Source organism: Rhinolophus sinicus, linkage group LG09 (assembly GCF_036562045.2).
Source record: "Rhinolophus sinicus isolate RSC01 linkage group LG09, ASM3656204v1, whole genome shotgun sequence".
Classification (NCBI taxonomy): Eukaryota; Metazoa; Chordata; class Mammalia; order Chiroptera; family Rhinolophidae; genus Rhinolophus; species Rhinolophus sinicus.
The window spans coordinates 55,681,446-55,705,922 of NC_133758.1; positions in this window are offsets into that span (position 1 = coordinate 55,681,446).

Consider the following 24,477-nt stretch of genomic DNA (forward strand, 5'->3'; position numbering starts at 1 on the left):
GAAGGAGAAGAGAGAGCAAAGAATTGAAAACCTATTTGAAGAAACAATGAAATAAAACTTCCCTAACTTGGCACAGGAAATGGATATTCAAGCCTAGGAAGCACAGAGAGTTCCATACAAGATGAATCCAAAGAGCCTCCCCCAAGATACATAATAATTAAAATGCCAAAGTTAAAGACAAAGAAAGAACCTTAAAAGCAGCAACAGAAAGTTGCCTACAAAGGAGCTCCCATTAGACTGTCACTTGATTTCTCAACAGAAATGTTGCAGTCCAGAAGGGATTGACATGAAATATTGAAAGTGATTAAAAGCGAGGACTTACAACCAAGAAGACTCTACCCAGCAAAGCTATAAGTTAGAATCAAAGGGCAGATAAAGAGCTTCCTATACAAGAAAATCTAAAGGAGTTCATCACTACCAAACCAGTATTACAAGAAATGTTAGAGAGACTTCTCCAAGACATAAATAAATAAATAAATATGAATAATAAAATGGCAATAACTTTGTTATCTATTGACAATACTTTAAATGTAAATGGATTAAATGTTCCAATAAAAAATAGGGTGGCTGAATGGAGAAGAAAATAAGACCCACATATATGCTGCCTACAAGAGACTTACTTCACATCAAAAGACACACACAGACTGAAAGAGACAGAAAAAGATATTTCATGAAAATGGAAAGAAAACAAAACAAAACAAAAAACTAGGATAGCAATACTTATACCAGACAAAACAGACTTTAAAACAAAGAAGACAAACAAAGACCTAGTAATCCCACTTCTGGGTATTTATCTAAAGAATCCCAAAACACTACTTTGAGGGGATGTGTGCATCGATATGTTCATTGCAGCATTATTTACAATAACCAAGATATGAAGGCAACCTGGGTGTCCCTGAATGGATGAATGGGTAAAGAGGAGGTGGTACATATATACAATAGAATATTACTCAGCTGTAAAAAAGAATGAAATCTTGTCATCTGCAACAGCATAGATGGACCTAGAAGGTATTCTGCTGAGTGTAGTAAGTCAAAGAAAGAGAAATGTCACTTATAAGTGATTTCACTTATTGTGGAATCTAAAGAACAAAATAAACAAACTAACAAAACAGAAACAAACTCATAGATACAGAGAACATTTTGATGTTGCCATATTGGAGAGGGGTTGGGGGTAGGTGAAAAAGAGGAAGGGATTAAGGAGTACTAATTGGTTGTTACGCAGTAGTCATGAGGATGTAGGGTATAGCATAAGGAATATAGTCAATAATATTGTAATATCTATGTATGGTGTCAGATGGGTACTAGGTTTATCGAGGTGATAGATGGAAGAGTTTTGGGAGCAGGGTGATAAAGGAGAAGGGATTACAAAATACAAATTGATAATTAAGAAATTGTCATGGTTAAGCATGCTAAGTTAAAGCATAGGGAATACAGTTAATAATATGGTAATAATTATGTATGGTGCCAGGTGGGTACTAGACTAGACAGGGAGATCACTTCTTGAGCTATATAAAAGTCTAACCACTATGCTGTACATTTGAAATTAATATAAAATAATATTGAATGCCAATGGTAATTGAAACATTTAAAAAAGGAGGGGAAAACGTGAAGGGAAATAAGAGGTCCAAATTTCTAGGTATAAAACAAATAAGTCATGGAAACATAATGGACAGTATAGGGAATATTGTCAATAATATTGTGACAGCATGGTACAGTGTCAGATGGTTGCTAGACTTATGGTGATCACTTCTTTAGGTATATAAATGTTGAATAGTTATGGTGTATGCGTGAAACTAATATAATATTGTATGTTAGCTATATTTTAATAAAAATATTTTTAAAATAAAATAAATTAAAAAGATAAAAATATAGTCACAGAGATGTAAAGTACAACATAGAGAATTTAGTCAATAATGTCATAGTAACTATGTATGGTGTCAGGTGGGTACTAGATTTATTGCAGTGATCACTTTGTAAGTTCTATAAATGTCTGATCAGTACGTTGCTCACCTGAAACTAATATATTAATGTTTGTCGATTATAATGGAGAAAAATATCCCTTTTAAATAACAAAAGAAATAAAGTTTAAGTGGTCAAATTAGGGAATTGACTTGTGTTCATAAAGAATGGAATGTGAATGCATCGTTTACGTGCAAACTGCCTACAATTTTTTCCCTCCTTGTTGTCCTTCCCTCCTTGGATGAATTCATGCTACTCTGAAAAAGTATATTTCTCACAAGACCACTTTTTACTATCTAATTTTGACAACGTGACTCATCTTGTGATATGTGTGCGTGTGTCAGTATAGTACAGCCTATGAAGGGCCATTGTTTTAATCTTGCTTTTGTTCTCAGAGGGCACAGCAGGCTTATCTTTCATTTCTCATTGCTTCATTAACAGAATAGTAATGAACCTCCTATCCTATCATTTCTGCTTAATGAGATTTTCTGTCTCTGCATTTCAGCCTTTCATTTCTCTTTCAACTCCCTTTGCTTTGTCTACTTTCTAGAGTTTACATCCTCTGAAGCTAGTGTGTTATTCTTGGAAGTGAAGTGCAGACAAATGGTATAGGCATAGTGGTAGAAGTCACAGTTGTTTCATATTGTTTATCTTAAAGCTGCAAGAACTTGGGTGTCTGAAACTTGCTATCTGAAATCACCTTTCTTTTTCCTCTCTCTCTCACTCTGTCTTTCTTGGTTCCTTTCATTGCTTTTCTCAGTAGGGTAAGATGTGTTTCATTGCTAGATTTATGTTTAGCCATTGATCAGAAATGTTGTGCCCAACATGAACCCTGTTGTGTCATGCAGATAATTAACCTTTTTGTTGGCTTTCTGTCCTGATTCCAATGGTGACAGGCAGACAGAAAAAAAGAAAATATAGAGAGAGGATGCCAAAAATATATATACACATTTTAAGAAAGGAAAACTGTATTAAAATTATAATGCTCAATACGTACTAATAGCAAAAATGAATACAAGTCACATTAGACTTTTGCAATTATAAGAGGTGCTCAAAGTGGTTACCATAAGTGTCTAGACACTTCTGATTACAGTGAACTACTCTTGAGCAACGTTGACCAAAGTGTCCACTTGTGTACATTTTTTTGGCACCCCCGGTAGTATAGTATTGTGGTAACTGGCCTTCAGTATTTCATATATTGATCATGGCATTCAAAGCCAAAACCTTTGCCAGTTGCGTTACAGTTTTTGTTATTTGATTTTATTAGCCATAGGTTAAATTGATAAAAATAGACATTGTTATTTTAACAAATACCTTTCCAACTTGGTCAACTCTATTACCTCTGTTATTTATTTAATATAGACTGGATATAGAAAGTTTAGGATTACTGATAAGATGAATTAAAATGTTAAAATTGGTTGAACAACGGAAGCCTTGCTTTCATTCTGAAGTCCTGGGGCAGTTAGTGCTTTAGGAATGTGAGGCCTTTTCATTGCTTCCCTCTCATTTTCATTGTAGTCTACCAACTACCTCTCTTCCCTGAGGACTCAGCAGCTGGTCTTTCCATGGACAACTTCAGCTTTCAGAAGAAGAAACATCTGATAAGCAAGTCTCAAAATTCTCCTACCATATTCCATCCCACAACTTTCACTCACACTCCACATCTGGAACAGAGCTCACAGCCACACCCTGTAATTTCCTACTGTCCTTGATGGCAGCCACACCTCCTTCTCAATCCTTTCTGTCAACTACATTTACTACTCAGTCAACATTTAGCTCTCTGCTTCTCCAGTTTTTCCCATTGCTCCTCCTGAAGCTTTCCCTCCTTCCTTCCTCTCTTTCAGGGGTCTCAGTGTGCTCCACTGGTGCCCTGCTGGTGAAAACTAAGTTAGTGCAACCACTCTGGAAAGCAGTATGGAGGTTCTTCAAAAAATTAAAAATAGTACTACTACATGTTAACAAGAGTGTCACCTTGTGTATGGCAATGCCACTTTTGGGTATTATCCAAAGGAAATGAAATCAGTATCTCATAGCAATATCTGTACCCCCATGTTCATTGAAGCATTATTCACAATAGCCAAGACATGGAAATAATCTAAGTATCCATTGACAGATAAATGATAAAGAAAATGTGACATGTGCAATGGAATATTATTTAGCCATAAAAAAGAAGGAAATCCTGTGATTTGAGACAACATGGATGGACTTTGAGGGCATTATTCTAATGAAATAAGTAAGAGAGAGAAAGACAAATACTGTATGATGTCACTTATATGGGAAATCTAAGAAGCCAAACTCATAGAAACAGAGAGTAGAATGGTGGTTGCTAGGGCTGGAGGGCAGGAGAAATGAGATGTTTGTCAAAGGGTACAAACTTCTGAATATAAGAGAAATGAATTCTGAAGATATAAAATACAGTATGATGACTATAGTTAACATACTGCATTATGTACTTGAAAGTTTCTAAGAAAATAGATCATAAATGCTTTTATGCCACAATAACAAAAAAAACTAGTAATTATTTGAGGTGAAGCATGTGTTAACTAGCTTTGTTGTGGTAATAACTTCTCAATATATGTGTGTATGAAAGCACCACATTATACACCTTAAACTTACACAATGTTATATGTCAGTTATATCTCAATAAATCTGGGAGGGGAAGAATGCTGCACCTAACCAATTCTACGAGCATTTCTAGCATCTTCAACCTTCACATTCCATTTACCTTCTCTGCCTCTTTCTCCCCAATCTTCTCCCCAAATAGAGTCTTCACATTTCTGACACTCCAGCTGCACACTTAGCTCCATCTGAGGCCTTGCTCATCCATTTATGGCTCGTCTCTAAAGAATAGCAGCTCCTCTTCTGGCAAAGCCTGTGAGGAGATGAGGCTACACCATCCTTTCTTCATATCCTCCTTCACAAACAGTCTCCACTTGGGCTTAAGATTCATCTCTGGAGGGTATAAGAGAAAGAAGAGAAAGACTAGGACAAGGGGGCAGAGAAAGGTGGAGACTGCTATTTTCCGTGGGATGTGTGGAAACTCTCTCTGAGGACGGGCCACTTGAGTAGAGGCCATTGAAGACAGTTGAGGGAATGGGCCATGTAATTCTGGAGGAAAAGCACATTTCAGGAAAGCAAAGAGAAAAGGGGCAGGGGGTGCTCGGAGATTTCAAAGAATGGCAAGAAAGCCAGTGTGGTCAGACAGAGCACCTGCGTGAGGAGGAAAGAGGCAGGATTTTGGTTTATTTTCACAAGCTCCTCCCTCTCCAGATTAGCTCATACCGCCTATCTTCTTGGAAAACTTCTTAGTTTTAAAGAAGCAGCTCTAACATCATTCCATTTATGAAAATCATCAAGGCTTCCTCTGACTCCTAGGCAGATGCAGACTCTGTGGTGTATTGTAATGATCATTGTTTTCTGTTGCACTGCTAAACGTTAAGTTTCTTAAAGAGACAGATGTTGTCTTTTTCATTTTTGTACCTCTAGTGGTAAGAATGGTCACTGCTCAATACATATTGAATAAATGAACAAATGAATGCAGAAATGAGTGATTATATTTTCTTCTATCTTCATCTTGGCCCAGTGGGAACCAGATACACTAGAAGCCCAGAGCCGCAGCTAAACAGAAACTAGAATACTCAGTTCTGCTTTTCACCAGGTAGGAGCACCTTAGGAATCAGTCTCAGGCCACAGCTCCCTGCCAGCCCCCTCTGTGACAGTTGGTGACTGGCCAGCCCTTCTGTGTTCTGTCCAGCAGGTGCTGAGACTGGCTGGCTCTGTGGGTTGACCTCTCACCTGCTTTTGTCCTCTTATCTCCCCTTGCCTGTCCCTGACTCACAAGTGCCTACCTGGTAGAGGGAACTGGAGATCTGAAGTCATACCTGGCTGGGGTTGGAACCCTGGCACCCTGGCTGGTTTGAGTTTGCCTCAGTTAACAAGAGTGTCACCGTGTCCATGGACAAAGGGCTGGCCATGCTGCCCTGGTCAGATTTTCCTCACATACAAGCTCATGTCATTTCAGCCTTGACTCTGCTGTTTTGTTGTCCTACATGTCGCAGCCACTGCTTTTCCTCACCCTAAGCCCAGAAAGTAGATAACTTCTTCCTGACACTTAGAATCCCTGGGGCAGCGAGTGATGTGGCCATCTCTGGCTTTAAGCCCTAGTGATGAGCAGGGACTCAGTCAGCACTGCCATGTAGTCAGGGTAGGCAGAGTGAGCAAAGATGCTTATGACCAGACAAGATGTACACAGTAGGACCACAGGCCCAGTGTGGGTGAGTTTCCCTAGACGTCCAGGATTACTGAGAGCACACCATGTCTAGGAGAAGACAGTACTGTTGAGGCAGATGAAGAGAGAAACATGATAAGTGAGACTTCAATGTGAACCCAATGCAGTGAAGGCAGTGCAAGGGCTAAGTGAGTTAAGGAAAGAGAAGCAACACAGAATGGGAAGAGTACAAAGCACCTGGGCATGTGCATTGGAGGAATTAAACAAACAAGCAAAAAGGCTGAAAGAGGGGATGACAGAAGCAAGTGGACCTAGGCAGCATAGGTCATGCCAGGTTCCAGGCTGAGGACTCAATAGGCTCATTCAGTATGCTGCTTGCAGAGAAATGAAGGCAAAATTGGTTGTGTAGCAAGGCAGTATATAATTTACTAATTATATGATTGATACCAAATATTTGAATATTCTCAAGTAATTCCCTTGTTTCTGAAAATCCCATATAATCCCATACATTCAGATAGCTTCTTTTTTGTATAAAGACCTGAACATTGATTGACCCTGTGCCTCATCTAGCGAGGCAGCTAGAATTAAAGAGAGCTAGGTTTGAATCTCAACTCACCTCATATTCGCTATGACTTATAGTAAGTCCCTTACTCACTTAAGCCTCAGTTTCCTTATTTATAAAACAGAGCATGATAATATTAACTGGAAGATTTAAAAATAAATTACATGTGAAATTCTACAGTGCTTGGGCCATGATAGGTATATAGCGTTATCATACTTATCATTCTTATCATTAATTTTTGTATTTTCAGTGTGAAGGCAGAGACTTTTTTACAAAGGGCATCCTGATAACTGGAGTGAGTACATAGGTTGATTTTCTTCACTTCACTGGGATGAATCCCAGGCAACAAGCAGCTTCTGTTGGTCTTTATTCTTCTCTATCTTGGGTTGCATTCTTGTTGCTGTTCAATCTCCCTCTTCTTCCCTCTTCCTGCCTCCGAGGTTGGCAATGTTGATCTCTCTCCATATTGAGTTCTGTCTGCAGTTGTGGTCAATGTGAAATGTTCAATTGCCCACCAGCAGGAACACCTGACCAAGATTAACCATAGGTGAGAGTCACCATCTTGTAAAAAGGAAGGTTTCAGAGCTCATTTCGGTACTACTTTTTCTGTCTGCTGCCTGTAGTCCTGCTATCATTCCCTAGGAGGCCAATGTTCACCTTCATTTCTACCCAGGACCTTTGTAAAGCCTTTACTCATGCAAAACTTTACAGTTTTTCAGAAGATGGATTTAACATTTAGTCGTTTTACAGACCTTTTCTCAGATGGACGTGTGTAACGATGCTCTTTATTCCTTGGCAAATCATTTGAACTTCTTTAGAAGGTGGCTAACCAGGAGATACAGTTATTAAACTTGCAGTGAATATTATTCAGAATTTAAGGATTAAAACTTGGCAGCTCAATGGCAGAACAAATAATTGAACAAAAGTTTGTTATCTTATAATTTTCTTCCGGAAGATCTCGAATCTTTTCCTGGTGCACCTTCAAGCCACATTACTGATACTATTTCTCTCTCTCACTCTCATTCTGATGCCATTTCTCTCTCTCTCTCTCTCTCTCTCTCTCTCTCTCTCTCTCTCTCTGTCTCTGTCTCTGTCTCTGTCTCTCTCTCTCTCTCTCTCTCTCTCTCTCTCTCTCTGTCTCTCTCTCTCTCTCTCTGCAGTGTGGAAGTCCCTGTTTCCATCCATAAATTCTTAAGAGATCTGTGATCACCATCCATTCAACAGAGTGCGTGATGTACTTAGACTAACCACACCTTGCACAACAGTCAGATGTTCAAAAGAATAAATCATCTCCTTACAGTCTAGACCAGAGTAAAAAGCTCATCGTCTTATTGCTGGTGAAATCCTGCGAGTCTCAAACAAAGCCATTCTTGGCTATAACTACTGACTATTGTTGATCTTGCACATCAGCACTTGCTGATTCAAAGTGTTTCCTCTGTGACTATTAAGTGTTCTATCAAATGAACTCCACAGAGCGCAGGATTTCCACTTTGGTCTTGTCATAATGATCAAGTAATGAGAAGATAAAACAAGTTTGCCTAATTTATTAAAGTTAATTCTGTTAAAGTTTTCTCATTAAATTAAATCCACATAACTAAAATGAAACAAAATGCAAGATAAAACCACGGCTCTTGCATCAATGTGTTTATTTCTATAATTTAAAAATAAAACTGGAACCAGAGTTCCTTTTTCAACACATGCAGTAATTTGAATGTTTATTGCCATAGTCATGGGCTGTTGTGGCTTTTTGTACCATAAGGAGCGCATTTGGAGTCTGGTCTTTCAGAATACAGAAAGAGGTCTCCAGGCTCAAAAGAAACACATGTTATCCTACAAGTGTATCCCATCTGTTACTGGAAATACAGCATCTCCCTTGGTGACTGGTTTTATATGTCAATTGTATGGGTTTAGTGTTACATCAGCCTTCTCCCAATAAATAGGTCAATTTTTGTGTGCTGTCAAATTAGTTTGTTCTAAATGTGTAAGACTGATTAATCCCATGATCAATTCCAAAAGTAAATGAATGCCACCCTATAAGTGCTATTGGGTCACAGCCTGCTACAACCGGTACATTATTGGTTCAGGGTATATTTCTATAACGTGGGAAACAATATACAATTAGAGTGATGGCCTTGACAAAGCAACTTTGTAATTGGAGTAGATTTCAGAATAGCCTCAGATATTACATCCATGAAAAATGTAAGGTTGATTACGTCTACATCCACAGTATTTAGGAACATAGAAACTAGGTTAAACATCACGTGAGCCAAAAATGTCTTCCTAGCTGACAGAATGTGGACAAGCTTCATGCATTACTCATTTCTGAATTGCCATGCTTACCAGGATTGTTGGCTTAATGCATGATTTACGAAAAGCTGCATGCTGGAAACTTTTTAATGGGATTTCTTTGTTTGATTTTTTAAAGATTTGTATTAAAATATAGCTAACACGCAATATGGTATTAGTTTCAGGTATACACCATAGTCATTCAACATTTATATACCTAAAGAAGTGATTACCATGCAAACATCTGACACCATACCACGCTATCACAATATTATTGACAATATTCCTTATGCTGTACATTACATTCCCGTGAATTATTTGTTTTATTTGAACTTCCTATTCCCCTTCACCTTTCCCCCTCCCCCTTTTTGATTTTTCAATTACAGTTGACATTCAAGATTATTTTATGTTAATTTCAGGTGTAGAGGATAGTGGTTAGACATTTATGTAATTTATAAAGTGATCCCCTTGACTAGTCCAGTACCCATCTGGCACTACACATAGTTATTACCATATTATTGACTATATTCCCTATGCTTTACTTTACATCCCCATGACTTTTTTGTAACTGCCAATGTGTACTTCTTATTCCCTTAATCTTTTTTTTTTTTAATTAAATTTATTGGGGTGACAATTGTTAGTAAAATTACATAGATTTCAGGTGTACAATTCTGTATTACATCATCCCTTAATCTTTATCACCCATCTCCCCAACCCCTTCCCATCTGGCAATCATCAGCTTACATTCCAGCTCCATTTCTATTTTGTTTGTTCATTTGTTTTGTTCTTTAGACTCCACATCTAATGGGTTTGATATTATTCTCCCAAAGAAAAAGGCTATATTTGGAGATTAAATTTTGTGTGTACCCCCTTGATTTTCCATATTAGATTACAAACAGATATGTGAGAGAGCATGCAATACTTCCCTATTTTTATTTTTATCATTTTTTTCAATATGACCCTTTTAGTTAGCAAGAGGTATCTATACATCACATCACACCAATTAGAATGTCTATCATGAACAAATAATAACAAGTGTTGGAGAGACTCTGGAGAAAAAGGAACCCTCATACACTATTGGTAGGAATGCAGACTGGTGCAGCCGCTATGGAAGGCAGTGTGGAGCTTCCTCAAAAAATTAGGAATAGAATTACCATTTGACCCAGCAATCCCTCTCCTGGGCATCTACCCAAAAAATCTGAAAAAATTTATAAAAATATATGTGCTCCGATGTTCATTGCAACTTTATTTATGGTGGTCAAGACATGGAAACAACCAAAGTGCCCTTTGATAGATGATTGGATAAAGATGTGATATATAATACACAATGGAATACTATTCTGCCATAATTTGTGACAACATGAATGGATCTTGAGATTATTAGGCTAAGTGAAATAAATCAGACAGAAAAAGTCGAGAACCATATGATTTCACTGATGTGTGAGATATAAAACTGAAAACAACAAAGGAACAAAGCAAACAAAGAAAGAAACAAAAACTCATAGACACAGACAAGAGTTTAGTGGTTACCAGAGGGTAAGGGGGGAAGGTGGTGGCAGATGAGGGTAAGGGGGATCAAATATATGGAAAGAGAACTGACTCTGGGTGGTAAGCCCGCGGTGTGATATTACAGAATTGTACACCTGGAACCTAACAACTTTACTAACAATTGTTACCACAATAAACTTTAATTAAAAACAAAAAAGAAAATAAACTATTATTGCAGAAATGCAAAGAGAAAGAAATAGTTTGATTTCTGCTTTTTTATATTTTTTGGAATAGGCTTTTAAAATCCTGATGACAAATGAGTTTTAAAAGGCAATCCTTTTGCATTGGAAAAGATGAAAGTTATTGAATGAAGAGAAGGCCCTTGAAAATAAAAATGAGAAAACCCTGGATAAAGAGCACATTGAAATAACCCTGCCCCAGCAACAGGAGGAAAGAGGATAAAAAAATCACACAGACAGCCCTGTCTTGGGAGAGGGGACAAGGTTCATTCTGGCTGAGAGAAGAAAGGAAGGAGGACTGAGTGCTACTCATGGAGGGATTTGTGGGTTCAGGGACAAGGGGACCTGACATGGGTTTTTTGATGGGGGATCAGAATCATCATAGAAAGACAACATCCCTCATCAGCTGTGTGAGGGCATCAGCCAGCCCAGCCAAGGCCTGCAGACCCTTTGGTGCCAACTGAGTGAGCATCACTGCTCCAAGGGCAAATTGGTATTTTGCTCTTCACAGTTTCTGGTGGTCCTGGTCAAGTGCTGCCCTCATGTCACTGTGGACCATCCAGAAGAAGCAATACCCACATTTTCCCTGAGAGTCTTTAAACTCTAGTTAGAAATTCCTCCTTTTTAATGGCCTGGGGTATTATAAGCATTCCAAATGGTTTGCAGAGTCAGATACAAAAAAGTCATAATAAAAACAAAGAGGAATGGAAAATCATTTTTAAAGTCCTTTTGGGACTCAGAATTTTTAAAGAACTGAATCTAGTTTCAGAAGGAAAGTCTAATAGTGAAAATGAGGTCATGTGAGGTGGCTTGGGACTTATCTGAAGACCTAGTCTGAAGCAGGTCCTAGGATCCATGTCAAAGCTAGAAAGAAAACCCATGGTTGGTAATGGGAAGCAGAAGCCCAAATGAGAGCTGCTGGGATGGGGCTGTATTTGTCCTCTGGGTACTCGTCTCCCTTTCCAGTCAGCTGATAATAATTGGCCAACAGACTGATAATAATTCTTAGGGGAGCAAGGCTTGGCAGGAGATTTAGCTGGGGTGGGGGTAGTCCACAGGTTCCTCACTGTATTTGTGACAGCTGCTCATCTTCTGAGGTGAAAGTTCATCTGAGGGGCTTCTATTGGAGGGAAATTCTGCCTGAATTTAAGAATGAGACTTGATCTCTTTTGACAAAGACAGAAGAATCAGTGGGGCCTGTGCTGGGAGGAGGCAGAGTCTTCTAGAAAATTAGGTGGGCAGAGTGACATGGAGAAAATGATCTATTTCCTGCCTTTTTGGAAGGTAGAGATGATCACCTAAATGACAGAATGCATTTTAGGTGGCCACAAAAATTTATTCTGAGGAGGACATAATGGGAACAACTTTTTTTAAATGCCCAACTGAGGAATCTAGGTTGACAGGCCTGCAATTGTGCTCCAGATACAGGTGGCATATGGGGACGCATGTTTCTGCTTCAGAATCTGCTGAGCCCATTAGAAAACGCCCTGTGTGGATACTCACTATTTCAAATGCAGAATAGTTGTGATGCCCCTGAAATGGGGTGGAGACTTTGAAATTCAGAAGAAGTTTCAGTTATTGAGGAAAGAGCCCCAAACGCTTGTCCTTGGATGAGAGTGGACAGTGGTGAGACTTGTCAAATGGCACATACCTAAATCAAGTGACAATGGAGAAGATATATGGAGAAGATATAAGACAATGGAGAAGAATGCCTGATGTATTAACACTGCCCACCTAGACTTTAAACCCAGCCTTACCATCCACACATCTGCCAGCCTTGTAAGTGAGGAGGTGGTTGAGAAGAATTTGGGTGGTGACTTGCATTCTTGTTTAGAGAGCATCCTTTACTGCTGCCAGAGTGAAGTACAGTTCCTTTATACACAGGACCTCTTTTCATCCTGATCTGTCTTCTGATTCCTTGTTGCTACCTTGGTGTCCATGAACTTTATCTTCAACAGTATCCTTTGCTTTTTATCACAAGCCTCCAATGGTTACTTCCTTCCTTCAAGAGACCCCCTACTCCCTCATCATTGGTGCTGGCATAAAACTGCCCTCCACCCCTTGGGACTTTCCATTTCCTTTTCACTTTCTCATAGCTAATGCTCTGACCCACCACATGTGAGATCTCTTTTCAATATTTCCCACTCAGGGTGGAACCCACTATTTCTGGGGGTGAGTACACCTTGATGGTGTCTGTAATCATCACTAGGACCCGGCATATCCCACCTGACACTCACGTCTGCTGGGGACTCTGGGGCTGACTTTTAGAATCTATACATTCAGTAGTAGGCTTTGAAGGCATGGGCTCTCAGGAGACTATATGCTTCCCTTTCAGACCTTTTCTTTTCCTTCCTTCCTTCCTTCCTTCCTTCCTTCCTTCCTTCCTTCCTTCCTTCCTTCCTTCCTTCCTTCTTTCTTTTTTTCCCCATAATGTGAAAAGATTCTAATTGAACTAGCCACTATACAGCTTCATATGTACAATTTATAGACTTCTTCAAAGTAGTCAAACATCAATGGCACATTCTAATCCACAAGGAAAGTTAAAACTTCCCCTGCTCCACTCTGCTCCTAGGGAAGAAGAGCCTTCATGAAATCAAGACAAGAAGAATCGGTGCTCCTGTTCTACCAAGGAGAGTCAAACTGTAATGAGCATCTTTTCAGAGTGACCATTCTCATTTGGATTATTTCTCTCATTAATATTTTGTTTTCCCTGGTCATTGGTGACACCTGGGGCTGCCTACTGCTGGGGAAGTTCCCTTAATCTAAAAAATTCTAGCTAGATTGTGAGAGGTACCAGCAGGAAGACAGGATTGAGTGAGGTCAGCTCTGTGGCCTCAGAGGAGATTAGTTTGTTTCTTTAGTTTCTCTCTGTGCACTCTTATCTAACAGCACTGGGACACATGGGGACAAGATTCAGGGTGGGCTTACTGAAAAGGGGTGAAGAAAGCTGTTCAGGTGTCCATTATTGTAGACTTTAAGCAGAGAGGAGAAAGGAGCCTTGTAACTTGTTTTGTCCAGTTAGACACATTCTCCCATGGTGGACATTTCCCTAGAATCTCTGGTGATAACAAGTGTCTGATTCATGGATTTAAGAATTTGAGGTCCTGCCTTTCTTGAATAGTGGTTATTTGATTGGAAGTAAGAGAACATGAAAAATTATTTTACACATACCTGGATATCATACAGATCTCAAAGGCAGAACATATGCGGACGCAATATGTGACTGAAGCAAAAACTAGACTCCTTAATCATGATCACCCTTTCCATTTCTCTGCCACATTTTCTCTGTTTCAGCCTTCTCTCCTAGCAGGAGTAGTAGTGATGTAATATTATAATTGACCTAGTTCCATACACATGCATTTCTGTCCTATAGAAAAAATGAATCATATTTTAATTTATTCATTACCAAATTTATTCTGAAGGGGAAATAACATGTACTGTTTCTGAGTTTCCTATGGCCCTTTACCTAAACCTCTTCTGTGATTCAGAACACTCTTGACTTTCAATGATAGGCAGCAATATGGCTCCTGTTCCCACTGCAGTGCAAGCTCTTTGAGGGCACATTGATATGTGGCATCTTTGCATATGCCACATCATCTGGATTGGAAGTTGACCAATATGGACAAATAAGAAGATGAGGAGTTTCTAGAGCCAAATTAGCTGAGAGTTCTCAAAACTGCATGAAGTCAAGGGGAAAAAAAGAGGCACAAACAGTAGAATTGAGATCAAGAGTCAAGAAATATTGAGTTATGCATCAACCTGAATAGCTTCGACTGGAATAAGTGGGTTGTGAAGATGACATGGAAGTAGAGAAAGAGGATCAGGAGAATAAAGGAAAAATCAAGGTGAAGGTAGGAGGGTCAGCAAGCTAAATCCCATTCCTTGGCAAGATTTACATGCTGCCAGGGCAATTGGTCTTTTGAAAGGGGACACAGGAGACCACACACACAGTGCTGGTGAGTTTTTGACCCCTAATGGGTGCTTACTAGATGTATAAACAAAGAATAATTATTCCTTGTCAACACTGGACATTTTTGATAAATATAGATATATTTTTTGCTGAGGTTACAGGGGTTTACCAAGGCAGATCTGTAAGGTATATAAGATTATTTTATTCCTTGAAGTATTTTTACTTCACTTATACTGTTAGCAACATCGTAATAGTAGCTATCCAGGTTATTATGCTGTGATAAACTACCTGATCAACGTTGGCACTGATTCTTTCTTGTTCTGTGACATAGAACACATTAATTTAACCTCTCAAAACCTTGATTTCTTCAACTGTAAAATAATGGTGATATGACCTAACCCATAGGGATACATGAAGTCAAAAGAAATAATGAACGTGAAATGTTTATTATAATGCCTGGAACATTAATTTCTCAATACATATTAACCTTTATTATTGTAAATGAATCTTTAAGAAGGTGTGATGATTAGTTTTATGTATCAACTTGACTGGACTAAAGGATTCCTAAATATTTGGTAAAACATCATTTCAAAGTGTATCAGTGAAAGTGTTTTTAAACGTCTAAGTTTTGCTTTGTCTTGTGCACCTGAAACCAATAAAAAAAAAAAAGAAAGAAAGAAAGAAAGTGTTTCTGAAGAGATTAGCATTTGAATCAATGAATTGAATAAAAATCTGCCCTCATCAATGTGGGCAGGCATCATCCAAATTGTTGAAAGTCCCAAACAGAACAAAAACTCGGAGGACGAGTGAATTCTCTCTCTCTCTCTCTCTCTCTCTCTCTCTCTCTCTCTCTCTCTCTCTCAATTCATGAGGTGAAGTTTCCATTTTCTCCCAGCCACAGATACTAGAGTTCCTGCTTCTCAAGTCTTCAGACTCTGGGACTTACACTGGAGCCTTCCCCACATGGTTCTTAGGCATTCAGCCTCAGACTGGGAGTCACACCAGTAGTTCCTCTGATTCCCAGCCTTTGGACTCAGACTGAATCGCACCATCAGTTTATCTGGTTCTCCAGCTCACAGACGGCATATCATGTCATATCTCAGCTTCCACGATCACATGAGACAATTCCCATAATAAATCTCCTCTATGTATCTACATATATATATATATACCCTATTGGTTCTATTTCTCTGAAAAGTCCTAATGCCAAATGTATGAAAGACGGGTCATCAAAATGGCAGCGTGAGGTGAGCCTCTGTAAAGCTCCCCTGGAATTTACAACTAATTGAACAATAACTCTACAAAGGACTCCCTGAACAGCAGACAAGCAAGATGAAGAGGCACACTACTGAATTCACCTAAAGGTGGGCGAATTGCGTGAGTGCGGAAGGAGGGAAGGGAGAAGTGCAGAGAGGAGTCTGCGGGCGCAGAATGCAGACCTAGCTCAGCACTCCGAACTTTCTACATCCCAGAACTACAGCAGCTGCGGGAGAGGGAAGAAATCGGACTGCTAGGGCTCTGTTTATGGGCCATAGGGCTGAGGGGACAGTATATAACACGGCTAAACCCAACGCTCACAGCAGAGACCTCGGAGAAAAGACTGAGGGAAGAAGGCTGAAAACAGTGGTTTAAGCCCTCACTGCCGAACAGAGAACAGAAGCCTTAGGCACTGAGACTAGCCACCCTCTCCTTACCCTCCCAGAACTCACCTCACCCCCAAATGCCCAGCGTTAGAAGGGGCACAGTAGCACTGTCAGATCAAAAAACAGAATATTCGCTATTCTGAGAACTGTGGTCCTGAGACACAGATTCGCAGGCCAACTAGTTCCGGCAAAGGGGAGGGAGTTGTGGAAGCAGGACCGGCTGTAGTGGTGGTCACAGCCATTGCTCTGGGCCACCTCTCACAACTCACTCTGCCCCTGGCGCTACCTATCTGGGCAGATCCCTGCAGGAGTAAACAGAACAGCTGAAACATACAGGGCTCTGACTCTGGTGCAGGAAGAGCTTTGGAACTTCAAAAGCTCTCCGCATACCCACATGGACACTGCGCCCTGTGACCCAGGCGAACTATTAACAGAGGAGAAGCCCGTCTCCCAGGGAATGCCCGCATTGTGTGAGAAGCTGGAATAGTGCAGAGAAAACATAGGACTACCATGTGAGAGACAAAAAAAAGGCTGCAGTGGGAGAGAAAATAAAACATTCTACCAACAAGTACTGGAAAACAAAAGAAAGATCTCTTCCTATCAACCTGTTGCAGAAGCCACTCCTGTAGATGTCTAGGAAGAGAAATAGTAAATCAGTAATCGCCATGAATAACCAAAGCAACAAGATAGCTCAGAAAGAAAGTGAAAACTCTCCAGAAAAGGAAGTTAAAGATACGGAAATATGTGACTTAAATGACAGAGAATTCAAGATTGCAGTTCTGAAAAAACTCAACGAGATACAAGAAAACACAGATAGGCAGTTAAATGAACTCAGAAACACAATCAAAGAACAACATGAGCATTTTATGAAAGAGATTGAAATTTTAAAACAGAACCAAATAGAATTTCTGGAGATTAAGAATTCAATAGAAGAAATTGAGAATGCAATAATCAGCTTAGGTAGTAGAGTTGACCAATGGAGGAAAGAATCAGTGACATAAAAGATAGAAAACTAGAACTGACACGGATGGAAGAAGAAAGAGACTTGAGACTTAAAAGAAATGAAAGAACTCTACAAGAACTTTCTGACTCCATCAGAAAGAGCAATATAAGAATAATGGGCATACCAGAAGGAGAAGAAAGAGAGAAGGGAACAGAGAATATATTCAAACAAATTGTCGATGAGAACTTCCCAAACTTGTGGACAGAACTGGATCCTCGAATCCAAGAAGCAAATAGAACACCTAGTTACCTCAATCCCAACAGGCCTTCTCCAAGGCACATTGTATTGAAGCTGTCTAAAATCAACGACAAAGAAAGAATCCTCAAGGCAGCCAGGGAAAAGAAGACGGTAACCTACAAAGGAAAGCCCATTAGATTATCATCAGATTTTTCAGCACAAACTCTACAAGCCAGGAGGAAGTGGAACAAAATATTCAAACTATTGAAAGAAAGAAATTATGAGCCAAGAACAATATACCCAGCAAAGATATCCTTTAGATATGAAGGAGGAATAAAGACCTTTCCAGACATACAGAAGCTGAGGGAATTTTCTAATACACGATCTGCACTACAGGAAATACTAAAGGAGGCTATTCGACCATCATCAATTGAGGCAATTTGTGGCAACCAAAACATAAAAAGGGGGAGAGTAAAAGCCTGAACCGGAATACGAGAATGGAGAAAGTAAGCATGCTGAAGAAAATGGAATACTCTAAATATCAAATTTTCTTTTACATAAACTTAAGGGTAACCACTCAGAAAAAAAATCAAGAACTGAAATATGTACTGTAATAGAAGAAGGAACAGAAGGAAACATCACAGAATACCACCACACAGAAATAATAGACAACAACAAAAAGGCAAAGAAACAATGGAGACACAGCCTTACCAGAAAACTAAAGATAGAATGACAGGAAATCCTCACATATCAATAATCACCCTAAATGTAAATGGACTGAACTTACCAATAAAAAGGCACAGAGTAGCAGATTGGATGAAAAAACTAAACCCAACCATATGCTGTCTTCAAGAGACACATCTCAGCTACAAGGACAAGCATAGACTCAAAGTGAAAGGGTGGAAATTGACACTCCAAGCAAAAGGTATCCAGAGAAAATCAGGTGTAGCCATAATGATATAAGATGAAACAGACTTCAGGGTGAGAAAGATAACACGAGACAAAGATGGACATTTCATAATGGTGAAGGGGACTGTACAACAAGAAGACATAACAGTCATCAATATTTATGCCCCCAATCAGGGAGCACCGAAATATACCAAGGAACTACTGACAGAACTAAAGGGAGAAGTTGACCAAAACACAATTGTATTAGGGGACTTAAATACATCATTGACAGCTATGGATATATCATACAAGCAGAAATTACATAACGAAAAAGCAGCCCTAAATGACACAGAGATGAAATGTACATAATTGACATATATGGTGCACTTCATCCTAATACATCAGACTGTACACTGTTTTCTAGTGTACATGGAACATTCTCAAGACCATATATTTGGACATAAAATCAGCATCAGCAAATTTAAGAAGATTGAAATCATACCAAGCATATTCTCTGATCACAAGGCTTTGAAATTGGATATCAACTGCAAAAAGAAAACAGGAAAAAACACAAATACATGGAGATTAAACAACATACTTTTAAAGAACGACTGGATCAAAGAAGCAATAGTAGGAGAGATCAAAAGATATATAGAAACAAATGACAATGAAAATACATCCTACCAAAATTTTTGGGATGCAGCGAAAGCAGTTTTAAGATGGAAATTTATCTCATTACAGGTCTATCTCAAGAAACAAGAAAAATCACAAATAAATAACCTCATGTACACCTTAAAGAACTCAAAAAAGAAGAACAAGTGAAACCCAAGGTCAGCAGAAGAAAGGAAATAACAAAAATCAGAGCAGAACTAAATGAAATAGAGAACAAAAGACAATAAGAAAAAATTAATGTGACAAAGAGCTGGTTCTTTGAAAAGATTAACAAAATTGACAAACCCTTGGCTAGACTCACTAAGATAAAAGAGAGAAGACACTAATTAACAAAATCAGAAATGAAAAAGGGGTAGTTATCACAGATGCCACAGATATACAAAGGATCATCCAAGAATACTATGAAGGACTATATGTCACCAATTCAATAACCTAGAAAAAATGGACAAGTTCTTAGAAACATATAGCCTTCCAAGGCTGAAACATGAAGAACTGGAAAATCAAAACAGACCGATCACCAGTAATGAAATTGAATCAGTCATCAAAAACCTTCCCAAAAGCAAAAGTCCGGGACCAGATGGCTTCACTAGTGAATTCTACCAAACCTTCAAAGAGGATCTAATACCAATCCTGCTCAAACTTTTCCAAAAAATTGAAGAAGAGACAGTACTCCCTAACTCATTTTATGAGGCCAACATTACCCTGATACCAAAACCTGGTAAGGACAACAGAAAAAAGAAACCTACTGACCAATATCTCTGATGAATACAGATGCAAAAATCCTAAGCAAAATTGTAGCAAATCGAATACAACAATGCATTTAAAAGATAATTCATCACAACCAACTGGTGTTCATCCCTGGGGCACAAGGATGGTTCAACATCTGCAAATCCATCAATGTGATACATCACATAAACAAAATAAAGGACAAAAATCATATGATTATATCAATTGATGCATAAAAAGCATTTGACAAGATATTACATCCATTTATGATTAAAACACTTAATAAAATAGGTATAGAAGGAAAATACCTTAACATAATAAAGGCCATATATGATAAACCCTCAGCTATCATTATATTATGATAATAATTAATGGTGAAAAACTGAAGCCCTTTGCTCTACGTTCAGGAACATGACAGGGCTGTTCCCTATCACCTCTGCTTTTCAACGTAGTGTTGGAAGTCTTTGCCAGAGCAATCAGGCAAGAGAAAGAAATAAAAGGCACCCAAATTGGGAATGAAGAAGTTAAATTATCACTCTTTGCAGAAGATGTGATGGTATATATAGAAAACCCTAAAGACTCCACCAAAAAGCTATTAGAAACAATCAACGAATACAGTAAAGTTGTTGGCTACAAAATCAACGTACAAAAGTTAATTGCATTCCTATATACTAACAATGAATCTCAGAAAAAGAGATACAAAACACAATTACTTTTGCAATTGCAGCAAAAAGAATGAAATACCTAGGAATATACTCAACCAAGGATGTGAAGGACATATATGCTGAAAACTATAAGACATTTTTGAAAGAAATTGAAGAAGACACAAAGAAATGGTAGACATTCTGTGCTCATGGATTGGAAGAATCAACATAGTTAAAATGGCCATATTACCCAAAGCAATATACAGATTCAATGCAATCCCATCAAAATACCAATGGCATTTTTTAAATAAATAGAACAAAATATCATCAGATTTGTTTGGAACCACAAAAGACCCCGAATAGCCAAAGCAATTTTAAGAAAAAAGAACAATAATGGAGGTATCACACTTCCTGACTTTAGCTTCTAGTACAGGGCTACAATAATCAAAACAGCATGGTATTGGCAGAAAAACAGACACATAGACCAATGGAATAGAATTGAGAACCCAGAAATAAAACCACATAAATATGGACAGATAATTTTTGACAAAGAAGCTAAAAACACACAGTGGAGGAAAGACGGCCTCTCCAATAAATGGTGCTGGGAGAATTGGATTGCCACATGCAAAAGAATGAACGTGGACTGCTATCTGTCACCATATACCAAAGTTAATTCAAAATGGGTCAAAGACTTAAGCATAAGACCTGACACAATAAAATGCATAGAAGAAAACATAGGTACTAAACTTATGGACCTTGGGTTCAAAGAGCATTTTATGAATTTGACTCCAAAGGCAATGGAAGTAAAAGCTAAAATAAATGAATGGGACTATATGAAACTTAAAAGCTTCTCCACAGCAAAAGAAACCATCGACAAAATAAAAAGCAACCAACAGCATGGGAGACGATTTTTGCAAACAGTGCCTCCGATAAGGGGCTAATATCCAAAATATACAAAGAACTCATGAAACTCAACAACAAAAAACAAACAACCCAATTGAAAAATGGGCAGAAGACCTGAAGAGACCTTTCTCCAAAAAGGCATACAAATGGCAAGTAGACATATGAAAAAATGCTCAACATCACTAATCATCAAAGAAATGCAAATAAAAACCACAATGAGATATCACCTCACCCCAGTCAGAATGGCTATCATCAACAAGACAAATAGTAACAAATGTTGGAGAGGTTGTGGAGAAAAAGGAACCCTCATACACTGTTGGTGGGAATGCAGACTGGTGCAGCTGTTATGGAAGGCAGTGTGGCGGTTCCTCAGAAAATTACAAATAGAATTACCATATGACCCAGTAATCCCTCTCCTGGGTATCTACCAAAAAAATCTGAAAACATTTATACATAAAGACACGTGTGCTCCAATGTTCATTGCAGCTTTGTTTACGGTGGCCAAGACATGGAAACAACCAAAATGTCCTTCGATAGATGAATGGATAAAGAAGTTTGGTATATACATGCAATGGAATACTATTCGGCAGTAAGAAAAGATGATATAGGAACATTTGTGACAACATGGATGGATCTTGAGAGTATAATGCTAAGCGAAATAAGTCAGACAGAAAAAGCAGAGAACCATATGATTTCACTGATATGTGGTATAGAAACAAAACACAACAAAGAACAAGACAAACAAATGAGAAACAGAAACTCATAGACACAGAAAGTAGTTTAGTGGTTACCAGAGGGTGAGGCAGGTGGCTGGTGGGAAATGACGGTAAAGGGGATCAAATATATGGTGATGAAAGGAGAACTGACTCTGGGTGGTGAACACACAATGGGATTTATAGATGATGTAATACAGAATTGTACACCTGAAATCTATGTAATTTTACTAACAATTGTCGCCCCAATAAATTAAAAAAAAAAAAAAGTATAAAATCAAAATTTTGGAGAGATAGTCCCAGGCCTGAGTTCTAGAACCACAGAACAGACAATTCCTATGGATTATACCTTCAAATGTTACGTTGTGCAGTATTTGTTTGTTCCCACCCACTGTTGGCATTCAGAATTCCTTTTTCTTAATGATTGCCATATGCTCTTTTTTAGATGCTCAAAGATACCAATACCTGATCCTTTATTTAATTCACGTGCAGGCATCACCACTTATCCTTACTCCCTATTGCTGTCTCTTACCCAGGAATTCCCAACTGCTTCTGTTTTGAACTGCAGAATTTTATATACAAGTAATCAATATACAGGTTGAAAATTTAGTTGCAATAATCTAAGAAAGAGTTTGATCATAATTTATTTTGGGGAAAGGCAAAAACATCTTAAATTCCCCCTACTAATTGATGTTACAAAAGACAATGGTTGTGATGGAGAAATTACCTCTTGACAACTTTATTTATGTAACATAATAATTTTTTTCTAGCGTTTTGGCAACAGAAATAATTCTGCACTGTCAGTGTGTTTAGAAAACCACATCCAAATTCCGCTATCTTCACATTGAAATATAGCGTCTTTGAAGACAACATAGTCATGGAGTTAGCATCTAATAAACAAACTGCCTTTCAGTGAGAAATCTTTGTAGCTTCTGGGTCCAAGATTCATGGGAACACTCACTACAATCTTCCTCAACCTCAAAACACGTGATGGTATTTCTGATCATCCATAGTTTGAATTAGGGCTTTATAATTAAGTAGAAAGAAAGAGGAAGGAGTCAATTGGATTTCAAATTTAATCTTTTCCTTAAATATAAATGCCTTAGTAAAAGGTTACAATAATACCATCCCTTTTGCTAAAATGATATAAGTATTAATATTTTAAAGATTGTGGTACAATTTAAATTTTCTGGTGAATGTACTTTAAATTTTACTTAACTTCTGTAGTGTGCATGTGTCACCAGTGTCTGTTAGGTGGTCTGCACAAGAAGAAAGTTTTGCTGAGAAGCAGGAGGTCAGGGCTTGTTTGAGAGGAAGAGTAAGGGCAGAAAAGTCACCCAATTTCATGATTTTTCCTAAATCAAAACTAAAAGTTTAATATGATCTCCCATGTGAATACATGGCTGAAATCTGCTAAATTGAAGGAGGGGAACCAGAATGCTAAGCACCGGGGGAGAGTGAAGGTTTAATTGACAGGTAAAAAGATACATTAATAACATTAAAAAGTCAGCAATAGTTGCTGTGTCATGAGCTAACTAACTAACTGCTATAAATGATTACATAAAATAAAAATACACCAGTTATTCTACCAAAGATTGCAGTAAAAGGATAGGTTGTTTAATTTCTATTGATACTTCTCTTCTTCTGAAGTTGGAATATTTTGGAAACACTTATCTTTGTTTTTATTATATTCCTCATTATTTTGAATTTAGATAACTTTTCTTCAACTTAAATCAGTAATTTAAATAAATCTTCAGTTATCTCATTTTTCCTTGGGGTGCAAATATGCAAATCTTGAAGGTACTTGCAGCTAGATTTTTAATAGTGACACTTGATCTAGTAAATTGGAGGAGCATTCCCTATGGTTTTGTTGCCTTCTTACTGATTCATCTAGCGTTTGAAGATGTGTTTCCCATTTATTTCGGTAGGAGCACAAAACTCTTCTTTCTCTGTTACCATGAACATGGCTCTCTGGCTCTGGCTCATCCTATAAAATTTCCAAGTATCCCTGAAACCTTAGGCATTTGGCAATGCACTCACTCAGTGATATAAACACCTATTTCCTGGTGTAGTACAGATTTCCTAAACTTCAGAGTCATCTTTCCCCCTTCCTGCCTACCTTCCTCAAATGCTGGCATTCCTGCCACTTGCCAAGAATCGACTTGATGCTGGGGATTAATTGGCACATGGACACACATCTGTTGATAAGTAAGTATAGGATTGTGATTTTTAAAAAGAAATATATATTTTTGTCTTCATCCCCAGTCCCTGACACAGAGTTCCTAAAACACTTGTAACTTCCTACCATGTTTCCCCGAAAATACGACCAGGTGTTATATTAATCTTTGTTCCAAAAGACGCATTAAGTCTTATGTTCAGGGATGTCATCCTGAAAAATCATGCTAGGGCTTATTTTCCAGTTAGGTCTTATTTTCG